General features: G+C 41.2%; 1 protein-coding gene across 1 annotated transcript in view; it reads right to left on the bottom strand.

Moving 5' to 3' along the window:
• LOC115112510 (protein kinase C-binding protein NELL1-like) overlaps positions 1–17,265 on the bottom strand; it is a 420,040-nt gene that overhangs the window by 99,995 nt on the left and 302,780 nt on the right. The window lies entirely within an intron of this gene.

Below are 17,265 nucleotides of genomic sequence, written 5' to 3'. Positions count from 1 at the left end.
AATGTGTTCCAGTTATTGGCAGCAGAGAACTGGAAGGAAAGGCGGCCAAAGGAGGTGTTGGCTTTGGGGATGACCAGTGAAATATACCTGCTGGAGCGTGTGCTACAGGTGGGTATTGCTATGGTGACCAGTGAGCTGAGATAAGGCAGAGCTTTACCTACCCAGACTTATCGATGACCTGGAGCCAGTGGGCTTGGCGATGAATATGTAGCGAGGACCAGCAAACGATAGCATACAGGTCGCAGTGGTGGGTAGTGTATGGGATTTGGTGACAAAACGGATGGCACTGTGATAGGTGTTGGAGGCTATTTTGTAAATGACATCACCGAAGTCAAGGATTGGTAGGATAGTCAGTTTTACGAGGGTGTGTTTGGCAGCATGAGTGAAGGAGGCTTTGTTGCAAAATAGGAAGCAGATTCTAGATTTAATTTTGGATTGGAAATACTTAATGTGAGTCTGGAAGGAGAGTTTACAGTCTAGGCAGATACCTAGGTATTTACAGTTGTCCACACATAGTCAGAACCATAAAGAGTTGTGATGCTAGTCAGGTGGACAGCGATCGGTTGAAGAGCATGCATATAGTTTTACTAGCATTTAAGAGCATTTGGAGGCCACGGAAGGAGAGTTGTATGGCATTGAAGCTTGCCTGGAGGGTTGTTAACACAGTGTCCAAAGAAGGGCCGGAAGTATACAGAATGGTGTCGTCTGCGTAGAGGTGGATCAGAGACTCACCAGCAGCAAGAGCGACCTCATTGATGTATATAGAGAAGAGAGTTGGTCCAAGAATTGAACCCTGTGGCACCCCCATAGAGACTGCCAGAGGTCCGGACAGCAGACCCTCCGATTTGACACACTGAAATCTATCAGAGAAGTAGTTGGTGAACCAGGCGAGGCAATCATTTGAGAAACCAAGGCTGTCGAGTCTGCCGATGAGGATGTGGTGATTGACAGAGTCGAAAGCCTTGGCCAGATCAATGAATACGGCTGCACAGTAATGTTTCTTATCGATGGCGGTTAAGATATCGTTTAGGACCTTGAGCGTGGCTGAGGTGCACCCATGACCAGCTCTGAAACCAGATTGCATAGCAGAGAAGGTAATGGTGAGATTCGAAATGGTCGGTAATCTGTTTGTTGACTTGGCTTTCGAAGACCTTAGAAAGGCATGGTAGGATAGATATATGTCTATAGCAGTTTGGGTCAAGAGTGTCCCCCCCTTTGAAGAGGGGGATGACCGCAGCTGCTTTCCAATCTTTGGGAATCTCAGACGACACGAAAGAGAGGTTGAACAGGCTAGTAATAGGGGTGGCAACAATTTCGGCAGATAATTTTAGAAAGAAAGGGTCCAGATTGTCTAGCCCGGCTGATTTGTAGGGGTCCAGATTTTTCAGCTCTTTCAGAACATCAGCTGAACGGATTTGGGAGAAGGAGAAATGGGGAAGGCTTGGGCGAGTTGCTGTTGGCGGTGCAGTGCTGTTGACCGGGGTAGGAGAAGCCAGGTGGAAAGCATGGCCAGCCGTAGAAAAATGCTTATTGAAATTCTCAATTATGGTGGATTTATCAGTTGTTTCCTATCTTCAGTGCAGTGGGCAGCTGGGAGAAGGTGTTCTTATTCTCCATGGACTTTACAGTGTCCCAGAACTTTTTTGAGTTAGTGTTGCAGGAAGCACATTTCTGCTTGAAAAAGCTAGCCTTGGCTTTTCTAACTGCCTGTGTATAACGGTTTCTAGCTTCCCTGAACAGCTGCATATCACGGGGGCTGTTCGATGCTAATGCAGAACGCCATAGGATGTTTTTGTGTTGGTTAAGGGCAGTCAGGTCTGGGGAGAACCATGGGCTATATCTGTTCCTGGTTCTAAATTTCTTGAATGGGGCATGTTTATTTAAGATGGTTAGGAAGGCATTTTTTTTTAAATATCCAGGCATCCTCTACTGACGGGATGAGATCAATATCCTTCCAGGATACCCCGGCCAGGTCGATTAGAAAGGCCTGCTCGCTGAAGTGTTTCAGGGAGCGTTTTACAGTGATGAGTGGAGGTCGTTTGACCGCTGACCCATTACGGATGCAGGCAATGAGGCAGTGATCGCTGAGATCTTGGTTGAAGACAGCAGAGGTGTATTTAGAGGGGAAGTTGGTTAGGATGATATCTATGAGGGTGCCCGTGTTCAAGGCTTTGGGGGGGTACCTGGTAGGTTCATTGATAATTTGTGTGAGATTGAGGGCATCAAGTTTAGATTGTAGGATGGCTGGGGTGTTAAGCATGTTCCAGTTTAGGTCGCCTAGCAGCACGAGCTCTGAAGATAGATGGGGGGGCAATCAGTTCACATATGGTGTCCAGAGCACAGCTGGGGGCAGAGGGTGGTCTATAGCAGGCGGCAACGGTGAGAGACTTGTTTTTAGATAGGTGGATTTTTAAAAGTAGAAGTTCAAATTGTTTGGGTACAGACCTGGATAGTAGGACAGAACTCTGCAGGCTATCTTTGCAGTAGATTGCAACACCGCCCCCTTTGGCAGTTCTATCTTGTCTGAAAATGTTGTAGTTTGGAATTAAAATTTCAGAATTTTTGGTGGTCTTCCTAAGCCAGGATTCAGACAGCTAGAACATCCGGGTTGGCAGAGTGTACTAAAGCAGTGAATAAGAACAAACTTAGGGAGGAGGCTTCTAATGTTAACATGCATGAAACCAAGGCTATTACGGTTACAGAAGTCATCAAAAGAGAGCGCCTGGGGAATAGGAGTGGAGCTAGGCACTGCAGGGCCTGGATTCACCTCTACATTGCCAGAGGAACATAGGAGGAGAAGAATAAGGGTGCGGCTAAAAGCAATAAGAATTGGTCGTCTAGAACGTCTGGAACAGAGAGTAAAAGGAGGTTTCTGGGGGCGATAAAATAGCATCAAGGTATAATGTACAGACAAAGGTATGGTAGGATGTGAATACAGTGGAGGTAAACCTAGGTATTGAGTGATGAAGAGAGAGATATTGTCTCTAGAAACATCATTGAAACCAGGAGATGCCATAGCATGTGTGGGTGGTGGAACTAATAAATTGGATAAGGTATAGTGAGCAGGACTAGAGGCTCTACAGTGAAATAAGCCAATAAACACTAACCAGAACAGCAATGGACAAGACATATTGACATTAAGGAGAGGCATCCTTAGTCGAGTGATCAAAAGGGTCCAGTGTGTTGTTAGCCACCTCTTGCGTTCCGTCAGTAGATTAGTGAGGTTCCGTGTGGTAGAGGGGATTAATCCAAATCACAATTATTTTTTTAAATAAATAAATAAACATTAGATATAGTTATAGAGGCCCAAGAAGAAACATAATAATAATACAAATAAATAAATTGTCCGATTGTCTATTCTGAGAGCAGCCGGTAAGACAGCTAACGGTTAGCAGGCCGCAGATGGGCGTCCAGGTAACGTCGCGACGGAGGAGCCAGCCGGATCTCCTTCGGGTAGATAACGTCGGCAGTCCAGTTGTGAAGGCCCGGTGGGGCTCCGCGTAGGCAGTAAAACGGGTCCGGATAGGTGACTGCAGCCCAGGAGTGATTGATGGAACTCAGGAGTGATTGACGGAGCTGGCTAGCTCCGGAGTAATTGATGTTTGCTCCGGAATCGACGAAAGCAGATAGTCACACGGATAGCAGCTAGCTAGCTGTGAGATCCGGGTATGAATGTCCAGAGAGCAGTTGAAATCCAGGGACATGGAGAGAAAAATTGGTCCGGTATGTTCCGTTCCGAGCCGCGTTGCGCCGTACAAAACTGGCGATAGATTTTCGAGCTAAAGGATAGCTGATGACCACAAACCGTGGTTAGCTGAATACTAACGATTAGCCAGTAAAGAAGCTAACTAGCTTCTGAACTAGCTTCTGAACTAGCTTCTGGATTAGCTTCTGGGCTAGTTTCTGGATAGCTCCTGGCTAGCTTCTGGCTAGTTTCTGGCTAGCTTCTTGGAGTTTCTGGCTAGCTTCTTGGAGTTTCTGGCTAGCTTCTTGGAGTTTCTGGCTAGCTTCTTGGAGGATTGCAGATTTGAGGTAAATAATACTTATTTATAAATATAAATTGGTGAGGCGGGTTGCAGGAGAGTGTTTTGAAGATGAGTTGATGGAAAATAAAAATAAAATGTACGTGAAAAAAGTTGTAAATATATATATATACAGACATTTACATTTACAGGACACGCTCTTACAAGACAAAGGACAAAAGACATCAGTGGAACAGCCAACAATAGTGCTTTTAGGGGGTGCCATCTAGGTATTCCTGAAAGAGATGGCAGGTGTCTATGGAATCAGTTTGAAGAAACAAAAAGGTGTTAAACCAATCAAAAGGTGGATAGTGCCCTTGTTTATATTCAGAGCCTGAGGATTCTTCAAGCTCCGTAACCACCATGGTCATTGCCTTGAGTTGTAGCAGCTTTGCACACTCTTGATGTTAGTTGAGAACGACAGGGTGTTTGGCATTCTCTCAACCAAAATATATTTTATATTTGAGATTCTTCAAAGTAACCACCCATTGCCTTGATAGCAGCTTTGCACACTCTTGGCATTCTCTCAACCAGCGTCATGAGATAGTCACCTGGAATGAAATGTAATTTAGAAAAAAGTACAAAGTTAATTTGTGGAATTTCTTTCCTTCTTAAAACCTCTTTGGGATAGGGAGCAGTATTTTCACGTCCAGATGAAAAGCGTGCCCAAAGTAAACTACCTGCTACTCAGGCCCAGAAGCTAGGATATGCATAAAGATGGTATATTTGGATAGGAAACACTCTAATGTTTCTAAAACTGTTAAAATCATGTCTGTGAATATAACTGAACTTATTTGGCAGGCAAAACTTCGAGGACAAACTACCAGTGAAAAAAAATGTGAGGTCAATGTGTTTTCTATGGGAAACTAACTTTATGAGGCACCTGGTTGTAGTTCCTATGGCTTCCACTAGATGTCAACAGTCTTTAGAAATTGTTTGATGTTTTTCCTTTAAAAAATGAAGAAGTACGGCTGTTCAGTCTGAGTGTCAAGCCAAGCTCCTTTGTTTGGTGCGCACGACCTGGAGCTCGCGCCACTTTGATTTTATCCGCTATTGAACACAGTATATTCCGTCTTAAATTGTATTGATTATTTACGTTTTAGGATACCTAAAGTTGGATTAGGAAAATTGCCTGAAATGTTTGGACCAAGCGTACAGGTAATTTATTAGATCATTTGTAGTCATGTTGGGCGAGTTGGAACCGGTGTATTTCTGAATCAAACGCGCCAAATAAATGGACATTTTGGGGATATAAAGAAGGTGTTTATCGAACAAGAGGACAATTTGTGATGTTTCTGGGACATATTGGAGTGCCAACAGAAGAAAATCTTCAAAGGTAAGGCATGAATTATATCGTTATTTCTGACTTTCGTGTCGCACCTGCTTGGTTGAAATATGATTTTCATGTGTTTGTATGATGGGGCGCTGTCCTCAGATAATCGCATGGTTTGCTGTCGCTGTAAAGTTTTGCAATCTGACATGGTGGCTGGATTAACAAGAAGTTAAGCTTTATTTTGGTGTATTTGCACTTGTGATTTTAAGAAAGTTAAATATTTCTAATAATTTGAATTACTGCGCTCTGCAATTTCACCGGATGTTGTCGAAACGTTCCGCTAACGGAACGTCTAGACGTAATGTGTTTGAGCCAATCAGTTTTGTTGTGACAAGGTAGGGGTGTTATACAGAATATAGCCCTACTAAAAGACCAAGTCCATATTATGGCAAGAACAGCTAAAAAGAGCAGAGAAATGACAGTCCATCATTACCTTTAGACACGAAGGTCAGTCAATCTTGAACATTTCAAGAACTTTGAACGTTTCTTCAAGTGCAATTGCAAAAACCATTAAGCACTATGATGAAACTGACTCTCATGAGGACCGCTACAGGAAAGAAAGACCCAGAGTTACATCTGCTGCAGAGAATACGTTCATTAGAGTTAACTGCACCCCAGGACAATGATGCAACACACCTCCAAGTTCTGTTTGACCAAGAAGGATAGCGATGGTGCTGCATCAGATAACCTGACCTCCACAATCACACAACCTCAACCCAATTGAGATGGTTTGGGATGAGTTGGACCACAGAGTAAAGGAAAAGCAGCCAACAAGTTCTCAGGATATATGGGAACTCCTTCAGTACTGTTGGAAAAGTACTTCAGGTGAAGCTGGTTGAGAAAATTCCAAGAGTGTGCAAAGCTGTCATCAAGGCAAAGGGTGGCTACTTTGAAGAATCTAAAATCTACTTTGATTTGTTTAACACTTGTTTTGGTTACTAAATGTTACTAATATGTGTTATTTCATAGTTGTCACTATTATTCTACAATGCAGAGAATAGTATAAATAAATAAAAACCCTGGAGGTTTAGGTGTGTCCAAACTTTTGACTGGTACTTTATGAAAATTACATACTTCTGTATTTCATTTTCAATAAATTAGCAACCATTTCTATAAACATGTTTTCACTTTGTCACTAGGGGGCATTGCGTGTAGAACAGTGAGAGAAAAAAACACAATTTAATCCATTTTGAATTCAGGCTAACAAAACAAAATGTGGAGTAAGTCAAATGGTACGAATACTTTCTTAAGGCACTGTATGTACCAATGTTTTAGCTAAAGGTGGGCTGTACTGTACAAGCTGTATTGTATGGGGGCCCTAAACAGTAGTCGGTAATGGTACAATACTGTATAAGTAAATAGCCTTGCACAAAATGTGGCTTGTGGTAGCCAGAATGGTTAATGGGAGCAGGATCACTTGTTTCTGTAGCTTAAGGCAGCTGATGTACAAGTACACACCCTATAGACAGAATGTTAGTCTATTGCAGGGCCTTATCCCCAATATACCTCCTTAATGCTGAGTGCCAAGCAGAGACACATTCGGTCCCATTTTACAGAAATAGGAAAAGAGGGAGAGGGATGAGTGAGAGAGAGAGGAGAGAAAAGATGAAAGGCACACACCAAGCCCGGGAGAGATTCTGACACAAAAATACGCAGGTAATACTGTATCAGGTTAGATTACAACCAGGCTAAGCGCATAATTTTTCCTCTGCTAACGTACCTTGAAACTCATCTTTATAAGCATTAAAACACTGATTGAGTTAAGGAAAGCTTTAACTATGTACAGACTCGGTGAGCATAGCCTTGCTACAGAGAAAGGTTGCCGTAGGCAGACCTGGCTCTCAAGAGAAAACAGGCTACGTGCACACAGCCCACAAAATGAGATGGAAACTGAGTTGCACTTCCTAACCTCTTGCCAAATGCATGACCATATTAGATACACATATTTCCTTCAGATTAAACAGTCCCACTAATCATTTGAAAACAAATCCAACTTTAATAAACTCCCACATATATTGGGTGAAATACCACAGTGTGCTAACAAACACAATTGTAAATACGACACATATTTATGTGTATTTATTTTCCCTCTTGTACTTTAAAATCAATCCCATATACTATGTTATTACAAAAAAAGGTTTTAAATTCTTTGGTAATGCCTATACGGAATACTGTCAAATGCTTCTCAAAAATGTCCTCTGGTGGTCAAAATAGCAATAACTTGCAGTAACAGAAGAAATGGGCTGAGAATTAAATGACGTGCCACAGAATGCTGCAGCAGCACGCAGGGTGTGCCGCAACAAAGACATTTGGCTGAATTAATTTCATTAATATTATGGTCTATCCATTAAGAGAAATATTGTCAGTTTGTAAATTCAGACCGTTTCGCTCACGGAGCACACACTGGACGTTGGGGCCAAGAAGTAGGATTGATTTGAGCGTTCTAGCCTTACAACGGTAGTCAAGCACCCAAGCTAACATTGGCTCACTACTTCCAGACACAAATGAGATCCCTCTGACCATTTTACTGGCCCTAGCAGAGCTGGTAAGGCAGTTTTCGTGTTAACCAGAGCGTTGGTGACTGTAAATGTGCTGCTGGAAACAATTTAATTATGCTTTTTTCCCCCACGTTTACTGACACCGGCCATATTCAACGGGTGTTGAGCGCTGGTAAAGTAATTATTCTGCGCTCTGGTACACTCAGATGAGAGTGCTCTGAAATCCGAGTAGATAGTTGGCTGAACACATGACATTTTTAACAACATTCTTTTCTGATAAAAACTAGTTAATTGCATCTGCCGTGCAGCCCAGTTTCATAATATGACCATATTTCCCAGCTGCTTGCCGTCGTTTTGAAGTAATCATATTTTATTTATATTGACACTATCTATTTCTGATATTCCTACTATGCAAGTAAACATTTGGCTGTACCGTTTACACCTGTAGAGACCATCCACTTAGCAAGACTTAGCAAAATATTGATATATACAATTAATATTGATATGTGTGGTTGTAACATGATTTTGTGACATACCACAACAATATGTGACCGTATCAAGTGTCCACCACATAAATATAAATATACATAAATGTACATGCATCTGTTTATGTACTGTACATGTGCACCTCACTCAGGTTGTATGGCCTTAACTTATGTATGGAATACTATGTGATAAGTGCATGTGGAACAGTATATAAAGTATGCTAATGTACTGATGTGAAAGCATTTGGGCAGTGTTGTAAAGTATTTCAGTAAAAATACTTGAAAGTATTTTGGGGGGGTATCTGTACATTAATTTACTATTTATATTTTTGGCAACTTTTACTTCACCAAATTCCAAAATAAAATGTATTTTTTATTCCATACATTTTCCCTGACACCCAAAAGTACTTTTTTAAAATTGTCAAATTCACACACTTATCAAGAGAACATCCCTGGTCATCCCTACTGCATTTTATCTGGCAGACTCACTAAGCACATGCTTCGTTTGTAAATCATGTCTGAGTGTTGGAGTGTGGCCCTGGCTATCCATCAATAAAATAGAAGAATTCAATTGGGCTGTCTGGTTTAATAGAAGGAATGTTAACTATCAAAAGTATAAATAATTTATGTACATTTTAGCTATGACATTTACTTTTGATGCTTAAGTATTTTTAAAACCAAATACTTTTAGACTTTTACTTCAGACATTTTCTATTAAGGTATCTTTACTTGTACTCAAGCAAGACAATGTATTACTTTTTCTACCACTGGATGTGGCTGATGTAATGAACATGATGGGCGACAGAGAGCTGGTTTCAAGCACAGGGTGCAGCAGATGTTTATTGTAAAGGACCACAGGATGAGGCAGGTAGCTGGGTCCAGGGGTAGGCAGAAGGTCATACACAGGGGGTCCAAAAAGGCAACAGTACAGGTAGGGAAAAGGCTAGTAACATCGTCCGGGAGATCAGGCAATAGATTGATAACATGAAATCCGATCCTAAAGTACAGGTAGGGAATAGGCAAAAGGCGTCATTAGTGAGGCAGGCAAAAACTATCATACACGGGAGGATTCAATTGCGGGAAAAACCAGCGCTCTGAATAGAAGTCTGTCACAAAACAAACAATACCTCACAATGATGGGGTGCAAAGAACTAAATAGTGTGTGATAACAGGTGATCAGAATTCAGGTGATTGGGATCTGGAGAGTGAGCTGCGTTCAGGAGATCTATGTGTTTGAGAGTGTGAGCTGGAAAGTGGGCTGGAAAGTGAGCTGCGTTCAGGGATCTACGTGTTTGAGAGCGTGAGTTGAAAGCAGACGTTACAGCTGGGGGTTATTACATTTATTTCAAATGACCCATCAATTTAGACAAGTGTGTCTGACTAAGCGTCCTCTAATATTTATCAAATATTTTTAAACTTTACACTTTGTTTACCTGAAATAATTCCTTATTTTAGTCTACTACAACGTTATTCTTTACCACAATACACTGGCTTAAGAGGGTGGGAGCGATACTGCAGACAAAGAGCTCTTCAGGAGGTGTACCACAATATTCAAGGGCCATTTTCTCAAATGTGGGGTTACAATTCTATCAACTTTCAAAGCATAATTACTTTCCCATTGTGCCTCAACTGCAATGTATAATATACCATTTTGTAGCTCTGAGTCTCTACTTTTATACAATGTAAAATATACAATTTCAAATTTTGCTAAATGAGGCCGAAAAGAGGTCACAAATGTGTAATTCTTGTGCAATTTACACTACCGTTCAAAAGTTTAGGTTCACTTAGAAATGTCCATGTTTTTGAAAGAAAAGCAAAATGTTTTTGTCCATTTTAAAATAACATCAAATTGATCAGAAATACAGTGTAGACATTGTTAATGTTGTAAATTACTATTGTAGCTGGAAATGGCAGGTCATTTTTTTTATGGAATATCTATAGGCGTACAGAGGCCTATTATCAGCAACCATCACTCCTGTGTTCCAATGGTACGTTGTGTTAGCTAATCCAAGTTGATCATTTTAAAAGGCTAATTGATCATTAGAAAAACCTTTTGCAATTATGTTAGCACAACTGAAACTGTTGTTCTGATCAAAGAAGCAATAAAACTGGCCGCCTTTAGACTACTTGAGTATCTGGAGCATCAGCATCTGTGGGTTCAATTACAGGCTCAAAATGGCCAGAAACAAAGAACTTTCTTCTGAAACCTGTCAGTATAATCTTGTTCTGAGAAATGAAGGCTATTCCACGCCAGAAATTGCCAAGAAACTGAAGATCTCATACAACGCTGTGTACTTCTCCCTTCACAGAACAGCGCAAACTGGCACTAACCAGAATAGAAAGAGGAGTGGGACAACACAACGGAGCAGGAGGACAAGTACATTAGAGGGTCTAGTTTGAGAAACAGACGCCTCACAAGTCATCAACTTGCAGCTTCTTTAAATAGTACCCGCAAAACACCAGTCTCAACGTCAACAGTGAAGAGGCGACTCCGGGATGCTGGCCTTCTAGGCCAAGTTCCTCTGTCCAGTGTCTGTGTTCTTTTTCCCATCTTAATCCTTTCTTTATATTGCCCAGACTGAGATATGGCTTTTTATTTGCAACTCTTTTTAAACCCATTATTAAAAAATGGAAAGAATATGGCACCACAACAAACCTGCCAAGGGAGGGCCGCCCACCAAAACTCATGGACCAGGCAAGGATGGCATTAATCAGAGAGGAAACAAAGAGACCAAAGATAACCCTGAAGGAGCTGCAAAGCTCCACAGTGGAGATTGGAGTAGCTGTCCATAGGACCACTTTAAGCCATACACTCCACAGAGCTGGGCTTTACGGAAGAGTGTCCAGAAAACATATGGAAGAAGGTACTCTGGTTAGATGAGACTCAAAGGGAGATTTTTGGCCATCAAGGAAAACATTATGTCTGGTGCAAACCCAACACCTCTCATCACCCCGAACACCATCCCAGGGACTGCAAAATGGTCAGAATTGAAGGAATGATGGATGGTGCTAAATACAGGGAAATTCTTGAGGGAAACCTGTTTCAGTCTTCCAGAGATTTGAGACTGGGATGGAGGTTCACCTTCCAGCAGGACAATGACCCTAAGCATACTGCTAAAGCAACACTCGAGTGGTTTAAGGGGAACATTTAAAGGTCTTGGAATGGCCTAGTCAAAGCCAAGACCTCAATCCAGTTGAGAATCTGTGGTATGACTTAAAGATTGCTGCACACCAGCGGAACCCATCCAACTTGAAGGTGCTGGAGCAGTTTTGCTTTGAAGAATGGTCAAAAATCCCTTTGGCTAGATGTGCCAAGCATATAGAGACATATCCAAGAGACTTGCAGCTGTAATTGCTGCAAAAAGTATTGATTTTGGGGGGATGAATAGTTATGCACGCTCAAGTTATTTTTGGGGGGTCTTATTTCTTGTTTGTTTCACAATAAATGTATTTCATTCAAAGTGGTAGGCATGTTGTGTAAATCAAATGATACAAACCACCCAAAAAAATCTATTTTAATTCCAGGTTGTAAGGCAACAATATAGGAAAAATGCCAAGGGGGGAGAATACTTTCGCAAGCCACTGTACCTTATGGAACAGCAGGGACTGAAAAGAGACACACACAAGCACAGACGCATGCATACACACATACACACGATAACATATGCACTATACACACATGAACACGATTTTGTGTTGTGTGTATATATGGTAGTAGAGTAGTGGCCTTAAGGCACACACTTAAGGTGTTGTGAAATATGTTGTGAATGTGTTTAACTGTGTGTTTCATTTTGCTGGACCCCAGGAAATGGGGTTCCATAATACATACAAATACAATACATTTCTCCAGTTTTGTCCTAATGAGAGGCACTGAGGTTTAATATGTAAGATGTCTCATATTCTACAACATGCTACAACAGATAGTACTCAACGATTGCCCATGAATGTGTAACAGCGTTTTCGTCTTTCTCTCACAGACAATACCTCTTGGGTACAAAGACTTTGATGACTCTAAATAGGAGATGTGAAAGGTCCCATAACAATCTCCCCTTATATCAAAGTAACTCAACCTCATTGTACCACATGCAAGTATTACCTTTGTAAAACTGGTAGTATTTATTAGAAGCATTAGTAGTTTATTTTAATTTTACTATATACACTGAGTATACCAAACATTCCATGTCCATCATTGTCTCCAGGCTTACAAATCATTCTTTAACCTGTCTCCTCCCCTTCATCTACACTAATTGAAGTGGATTTGACAAGTGACATTAATAAGGAATCATAGCTTTCATCTGGATTCACCTGCTCAGTCTATGTTATGGAAAGAGCAGGTGTTCTTCCAGAAATGGACAGGGCATTTTTGTGATGCTGAGTGGTATGCGGAGCCTGAGAGTTTAGTGTAACAAGCAGCGGGCCAAATGGATTTCACCCCGTTCCTTTCATCTGTGTGCCATGTGTTTCTGTGTGTTTCATCTTGATCATGCCACAGGAGACGACTGAACACTGTGACTAAATCCCCTCCCTTATCGCACAATTACTCCACATGCATGTGCACACGCACGGACACAACATGCACGCACACCACACACAGGCACCTACAACAACAATATACTGTACACACACTCACAACAACACATGAACTAACACAAGCAAAATCACCAAATCAACACACACAAGCAACTGTCACGTTCTGACCCTAGTTATTGTGTTAATTGTTTGTTTTAGTTGGTCAGGGCGTGAGTTGGGTGGGCATTCTATGTTTTGTGTGTCTAGGTTGTTTTTCTGTGTTCAACCTAGTATGGTTCTCAATCAGAGGGAGGTGTCGTTAGTTGTCTCTGATTGAGAATCATACTTAGGTAGCCTGGGTTTCACTGTTGTTTTGTGGGTGATTGTTTCCGTGTCTGTGTTTTACACCACACGGTACTGTTTTCGGTTTTGGTTATTCACGTTACGTTTATTGTTTTTGTAGGGAGTGTTCAGTTTATGTGTTTAAATACACAACCATGGACACTTACCACGCCTAGTGGTTAGAGCGTTGGACTAGTAACCGGAAGGTTGGTCCTCAGATCCGTTCTGCCCCTGAACAGGCAGTTCTCCTCTTCTTAACTGACTTGCCTGGTTAAATAAAGTAAAATAAAATAAAATAAAATAAAATTCACGAAGAGGAGGAAAGCCATTACAACAACACCACCAATAACCAGCGGTGCATTTCATTTGGGGGATTTAGAATGCAGGCCCCCCTCTTATCTTCTTTCTTCTCATCTAAGGGGAAGTCATGGTGCAGGAAATGTCCTCCGTATAGAGATTAGGGGCCTTCTAAAGAATCGTGCTGTGTTGCCGACGTCTGTCTTGTTACAGGCTCTTAATCACACTTTTTTCTGAAGTGACTAACAAGGATGCGTCCCAAATGGCACCCTATTCCCTACATAGTATAGGGAATAGGGTGCCATTTTGGGACAGAACCCACGACTAGAGAGAAGAAGAGAGAGCAATTATACCATTCTTCTTCACAGACAAACAGCACAGCTGTCATACCCAAAAGCATGGGGAGACAGTGTAGTTGAAAGCGTAAGGCATAGCCTTCAAATTTACCTGATGCTAAGCTAGTGACGACTTTGTACTATTTCTATGCACAGACAGATGAGCACTGGAAGACGTAATCTGACACGCAGACACACACACACTCCTACTTAGTCTTATATAAATCCTCATGTATTCGGAACGAGATGGCGGTATGTGTCTATCCCTTCCACACAATCCACAGGATTGCCTCTCTTATTGTTGAAATACATTGACTGGAACGAATTGCAAACATCACCGAAGCTGGTGTTTTATATCTCCCTTCTCTAACTTTCAGCATCAGCTGTCAGAGCAGCTTGCCGATCACTGTACCTGTACACAGCCAATCTGTAAATAGCACACCCAACTACCTCATGCCAATATTATTACTTAACCACTTGCTCTTTTGCACCCCAGTATCTCTACTTGCACATCATCATCTGCACATCTATCACTCCAGTGTTCATGCTAAATTGTAATTATTTCACCTCTGTGGCCTATTGCTATAATTGATTTGAAGAAAAACAATATGTTTTGTTGACCATAATGAAGCTGTTTAAAAGCATTATTGACCTCACAATACGCTATATTATATTATTTACATAACTTACATTGCTATGAAGTGGCAGCTGTGGAGATGGACAGTGCATGGGTGTTGAAAGTAAACTTATTCGAGATGGCCTAATTAATTTAAACAGTCTTCATTTTAAATTTGACTTTAGGCTACTAACAAGAAGAGGGGCTTTGTGTTAGAGCCTATTTCTTCCTATTCAAGAAATAAGAGTTAGGCCGACCTGTTTGACAGATGAAATTATAGTCTACTATCTAATTCCTTCAGTCACCATGCACTCTTTAACTATCTCAGTGTCAGTGAATGGCTTGGTGTGTTAAATTAAAACCAGGGCTCGAATTGTGGTGGTATGTGATGGTATTATGGCTTTTGTTAAAGAAAATGGCTGAAAGCATAGGCCTAGATATATCTTTTAACGGAACTGATTACATAAAGCCATCTATAACGATGCAAAGCTGTGCAATTTTGGGGTAAGACGTGACTCCAATGCATATGGGATTTAATGAGTTTGTCTCTATGACATTCAGAGGCTGCACTACAACCTTCTATAGCTGAAGAGACAAAACAAGTACTTTGCTTGGGAAGTAATGTGTGATTGTGTCACTATCAATTGACCTTTAACATTTCAACAGGCTATTAAATGGTATACTAACTCTAAATCAGTCAGGAGAAAGCCAGGTAGCCTATGAAGGAATTAACATTTATTATTTAGGCTAGATTATTATTATTGCGAGGTTATAAACTGCCATGTAGTCCTTTCCTGCAGGCACATTACCTAGTGGCCTCATGGGTAGAATGTTATTAGTATTTTTCATAATTTCATAATTAATAAACATTGTTTAATTTTTAAATGCCGACAATCTAGTATTTCTATGTCAAACAGTTGTGTTATATTTCAGTCTCCTGTGATGTGTATATAAAGTGTAATATTGAGATGCAAACTGAAAATGTTATACATTTCAACTCTGACATGGTACAGATGTATTATTTTTTTTAAGCCCATAACTATGTGTGTGAGGTGTATATTTTTGTTTCAAAGTAAATTTAAGCATTTGTGACACACTACAGGCTGGCAGGAGCGCTCAGCACTTCAACAACACATCAATAACAGCACTTCAACAACATTGCCATGTAATTCTTACCAAACAAAGTTTCTAAAACTGCATATCTAAGACTCTGGTCTGTCCTAGGAGTGAGGGTAAATGGTAGGCATGTTCTCTACTATCCACTTTGTTTTAATTATTATTTTGGGTATAGGGTAAAAACAAACACAAAAACGTACACACATGAACCCCCCCCCCCCCCACGTGCGAGCGAGCGCGCGTGCACACACACACACACACACACATGACTATATATGGCACCTTCACACAGACCACACAGCTTTCTGTGGATGCGGGGCAGATGCAGCCCGATGGGCAGTGTTCTGAGAGCTTGTCAGGCTGCACATACAGGTCTGACAGCAACAATGTCATCCACACACACACTCAGTTGTGACAGGTAATGTCACGCTGCAGGAAGCCCAACATCTGCTGCTGTCACACATATGCACTCGATTAGCACAATGTAAACAACACACAGAAATACAATGCAGAAAGCAAACACAACTACGCCGAGAGCACATATTCCCACAGTACACTTCCTTATTCTTACCGCTGATGGTTGAGAAGGAAACACACTACTCAGTCAAACAATCATCCAGATGTGTTTAGCACAACAGCAATCCACATTAAGAAAGCAAGGTTACAGAGCGAAACCAAATCTCCATTCCATATTAATTCCAGTATGCTTTCTTTATGGCTTTCTTTCCGGCCAAATTACATTAGTCCTGACCAATTAATGCTTTTTGAGGTCGATTCGTTTTCAGTTCGATTATGAAAAAACATCACGTTTTTCGATTTCAGTTTCGATTATTATTTTAAACATTAAATGCACTATGCATTATGTGAATTGAATGCTGTAACACAGAATAAAACAATTAATGCAAGTCCCACGATGGTAGTGACTGCCCTTTACTGCTTATCACTTATTAACTATAATGTATTAATTTACTTTAAGATATTTCAGTTGTGTATATTATAGTTATTTCATTGCAAATCATCTCATCTATATAGAGCTGCTGCCTATGCTGTCTGACAAAATCAGTAGTTCTTCAAAGTAAATAAGGCATACTTTTCTGACTGCTGAATACCAACTATCAATTACTTACAAGTACATGTATTTTCAGGTTGGCCTAGAGATACCTTGTGAAGCAACTGCCCTCCATCACTCTCGACATTCTCTCTTCTCTCCCTCTCCGTTTCTGCCCCACACCAATAATCTGTATATAATGACAAGATGCTCATGTCTCAGCCCTAACAGTGGGAATCGTTGTCCCAAACGCGGGAAGGCAGGCAACAAGCTTTGGGTCCAAAATAAGCCAATAGAACTGCATTGGGTTCATTTTGGAAAGATTTTGGTGAGTGAAACCTCTCGCTTCGACTTCTTCATCTCTGCCCACACAGACAGGACAAGTAGGCATGCAGTGGATTATGGTCAATGTAGTAAATTACCACGTTTTCTGCACTAAACACTGTAGAATATTGGCCACGTCAGTAAAGAGCACTTTTTGCCAGTCCTGTCTGGTCCAGCGACGGTGGGTTTGTGCCCATAGGCGACGTTGTTGTCGGTGATGTCTGGTGAGGACCTGCCTTACAACAGGCCTACAAGCCCTCAGTCCAGCCTCTCTTAGCCTATTGCAGACAGTCTGAACACTGATGGAGTGATTGTGCGTTCCTGGTGTAACTCGGGCAGT

Source organism: Oncorhynchus nerka, linkage group LG27 (genome assembly GCF_034236695.1).
Source record: "Oncorhynchus nerka isolate Pitt River linkage group LG27, Oner_Uvic_2.0, whole genome shotgun sequence".
Taxonomy (NCBI): domain Eukaryota; kingdom Metazoa; phylum Chordata; class Actinopteri; order Salmoniformes; family Salmonidae; genus Oncorhynchus; species Oncorhynchus nerka.
The sequence above is the reverse complement of the archived record's forward strand: the minus strand, read 5'-3'. Positions and strand labels throughout refer to the sequence as shown.